Below are 4,292 nucleotides of genomic sequence, written 5' to 3'. Positions count from 1 at the left end.
ACATCCGTCTCAACCATGTTACTGTTTTTTCCGACTGCCATCTTTTGGAAAACGCGTGCCATCTCTCCTCAAACGTGGCCGTGGACGTGCTGTAGTACAGAAGAGTTCGGAACTCCTTCAAGGACTTGTGACTGAGGTGAATCTTCATATTTTTTGTATATGCCACGTACATATACGGTGCCACACGTCTGGCAAGACTTGGCGAATTTCCTTGATCATCGCAGCGTCGGCGTCCGTGATAACACTCTTTGGCATCTTTTGACACATGGACCTCAAAAAAGTCTCCAGCAGCCACACATATGTCTCTTCGGTCTCGTCCGAAACTATGGCACAAGCAAAAACAGTGGTCTTCCGGTGATGGTTAAGACCAACAAAGGGTATGAATGGCATACCATACCAGTTCATCTTGTACGTGCTGTCAAATACAAGCACGTCGCCGAAGTCCTCATAGTCATGACGAGACTGGGAGTCATACCAGAACATCCTATTCATATGTCCTTTCTTGTCTAGCTTGTACTCGAAAAAGAAGCTAGGATCCCTCTGTTTCCTACTGGCCATGATGCCTATGACTGTGGCAGCATCACCTTTTGAAAGCAGCTTCCTCTTCTCCCTGGCACAAAGGTTGTATATTTCACGCCTGGTAAAACCAACACCGCCATACCATACATGTTTGCTGATGAACGAATTCATCATGTTGTGAATTCTAATCCCTGCAGCTCCCATGGACAGTATCTCAGCTCTCTGGTACTCTTTGATTTTTCTGTGGGACCAAAGAAAATGTACCTCGTCCGGTCCTGCCAAGATATGGCTATGCTTGTCCTCAAAACTATCAACATACCAAACCCCACGCTTTTGGTCAAACTTCACGGTCAGGTGCGCTTCGCAGTGGCAGCGTGTCTCGGGTCTGAGCCTACGGCTGTGTCCTTCCTCGGTTAGCAACCTACTATCACGTTTTCCTTGTCTGGAACAAACAAATCGCCTATAACACACATGACGTGACTCGGTTTTGGTATACCTGACCCTATTCTTTCTAATGCTGAAACCATTTTCTCTAGCATAGCTGTTGTAGAAATCATACGCAGCCTCATGAGACGTAAAAGTCTTTTGTATTATCTGCATGAACATATCCCTCTTATCATCTGCACTAGCAGTATCTTGGACATTCTTTTTCCCCTCAACTTATGTCACCTACACAATCATAACATAGCCATGAAAACAGTTTTCTATGGTATAACATTACTTCCATACAACATTCATTACATACATACCTCACTCATGATGACCGACGATTGCGACTCCCCAGAATCAGGTGCAGCTAATGATTCGACATCAAGGCATGTCTCCGCGTCGGATTCACCGTAATAGTCGTACGCATTTATGACATTCGGAAATGAGCTGAAAAATATAACACAAATACATAAGTACTTATAATATAATATTCCAGGATTTATTCAACTTGCATGAATGCCAACAAAAAATTCCACTTCCATACCTGACTAATGTAATCCTCATTCGAGATCTCCGAGTTGTTTTCCTCACCATCATCATGCTCATTGTTTTCCTAACCATCATCATGTTCATCCATCTATAAATTTTCAAAATATAATATTGTCGGATGCCACCAAAAAATTACAACATGATAATGCGACTCACATTAAGATCCTCCAATACGTTCCCATTCTCTGACCTATCTCCACGATCTGAATTTTCATCATCTGACCAATCTTCTATCCAGTCTTTCATCACTTCTCCAAACTCCATGTCATACATCATATCAGTTAACTCATCGTCCGCCATTTCCTACAACAATTAATATGTATCATCGCATGTGCAAACATTATCAATACTGACATATACAACACCTAGCGCACGATCACGGATGTTAAATAAACTACCCCAACCGGAGAGCGCCCCAACTGAGGGTGTTCAGATCGTGCACACAACCGACGCCAACGACCTCTGATCAGCCATGGATCCTCCCCCTCTCCACACTGAGCGGCGTTAAGGTACGTCCCACGAATCCAGTACGTGATCACTTTGGATCGCGAGAAGCTGCGCTACCCGTGATAACATGCGCCGCCGGATTCCTAGCCCACGGCACCAGTCGTGATTACTTTGGATCGCCGTATACCTAGTTAAGCCGCCGCATCAAATAACGGATCCGTCGTGCACACAACCGACGGCAACCGACGCTAGGTTAACCCTAGAAAGAAGAAACCCACTTTAGCCCGCGTGATCACTGTGTATATCACGACGAGCAGCACTACCAGAACAAGATCTGCGATGGCCTGGACCGCCAGAAAGCTAGGTTACCCGCCCCGCTAGGTTAACCACTACGACGAAAACAGCGGCAGTTCGTTTGATGCTGCCGCGAGCGAGACAAACGTGAGGAAATGAGATGTGGTACCTGCGAGCGCTGGAGGTTGACGACGGTGCCGCGCGCGCTCTCGGATGAGATCGCCGGCGATAAGATCGCCGCCGCCCATATTCCTAAAGAACCTCACCAGGATGATGGAGGAGCTGCATGAATGATGGAGCTGCGTGATTGATGGATCGGCCGTCGGCAAGTCCTACCTGGTCGTGGGGTCGTGTCATCTTTTTTTTTTAGGATGTCACTGTATACATACGTATGGGTCATACGGGTTATACGGGGCTTGGATATGGGCTACGGGGCTTGGATATGGGCAGCGGCGGGCTGAAGACAAAAATAGATGGCGGGGTCAAGAATACCCTTAAGAAATTGAGTTAGGGGGGTGCACCGGAGCAAGGCTCCGCCAACGACGGGGCACGTTGAGATCAGTACGGGGCTTCTATCTTGGCCAAGCTCGCTAGCAAGCTAGCTAGGTGCATGTGCAGCCACTAGTTCATAGCTAGACTAGTGTGCTACTAGTGGATCATCAGCTTGAGTTTTCTCGAGGCAGGGGGCCTTTTTGGGATCGATCGATCCATAGTTCGATCTTTTCTTCTCTCCCCGTCGTGCAGTGTTGTGTACTGCAGTGTACAGGGTTAAATCGGGTTATCCCTCGAGCTTAATTAGCGGATCGAAAGAGCCAGACCAGGGAATGTAACACACTCAAGTGCATTACTAGTGCTAGTGCTCCCTACTTGACCGTGCAATAAAAATGTACATAGCCATGTGTCATTTCCTTCAGTTAATTCCGCTCCAAAGAGGGAGGTCCATCTCTGAATCGAACGCCATCACCGTGGTACGTGCGCAGTTTCGACAATCACATGGGGCACCGCATCCCGATTGACAGTGTCAATATACCAGTGACTGCCGTGTGCAAATGTGCACACGATACCGGTAAAGTCAGCACGTTGAATATCAATAATTTTTTATTTATAGGTCTAAATTAAGTGGAAAAAAATCCAAACTTGTTAAATAAATGTATATTTTCAACACAACAAGTTTTTTTTGTTGGACATGTTTAGATTTTATGAAATAAAACATCAATAAGATACAATTTTTTAGGGGACAATAAGATACAAATAAATGTTTGAACTATTCCTAGCAAACATTTGGTTTTTCATATATATTTTCTATAAGATGAAGCTACTGTCCAAATGTGAAGTTCAAATGATGAATGAACTTCGACGTGGACTTCAATTTCATATTATTTTTTCCATTTGAATGATATGATGATTCCTCGGAGATGCTCCAGCTACTAAGCAATGTATAGTCCAGCTTTTGTGAAACTGTTTCAATTTTTTAACACAAAGTGAGGTCATATCATGGTACCATGCTAGATTTCATATTATTTATATCATTCACCTTTTAAATAAACTGAAAAAATGCAAGTAAATGATTGAATTTTCCCAACCAAATATTTGATTTTTTTCATACATTTCTCTGGTAACATATACCAAGCGCTACTGGAATCAGCTACTTTGCCATCTGCCAGCTCTTTACCGTCTGCTAACAGACGGCAAAGAAGCTCTTTGCCATCAGCTACCGAAAAGCAGACGGCAAAAAAATCGCTGACGGCAAAGAAGGCCTTTGTCATCTGCCGGCTCTTTGCCGTCCGCTAGCAGACGGCAAAGAATCTTTGCCGTCAGCTGGCTGATGGCAAAGAGAGAGGTGGCCCCCACCCCCCACCCGTTTAGAAAAAATTTAACGCCCCACCTCTTTGCTGTCTGCTAGCGGACGGCAAAGAAAAAAAAAGGCGGACGACAAAGCGTGGCGGACGGCAAAGGGTCGTTAAGCAGACGGCAAAGAAACACTCACGCGAATCAATCACCTGGATCGATGAGTTGGCAAGATTTGAGACGCACGATGATCACTCCATCGGACG

Source organism: Triticum aestivum, chromosome 1A, assembly GCF_018294505.1.
Source record: "Triticum aestivum cultivar Chinese Spring chromosome 1A, IWGSC CS RefSeq v2.1, whole genome shotgun sequence".
Lineage (NCBI taxonomy): Eukaryota > Viridiplantae > Streptophyta > Magnoliopsida > Poales > Poaceae > Triticum > Triticum aestivum.
Note: the sequence above shows the minus strand (reverse complement) of the source record.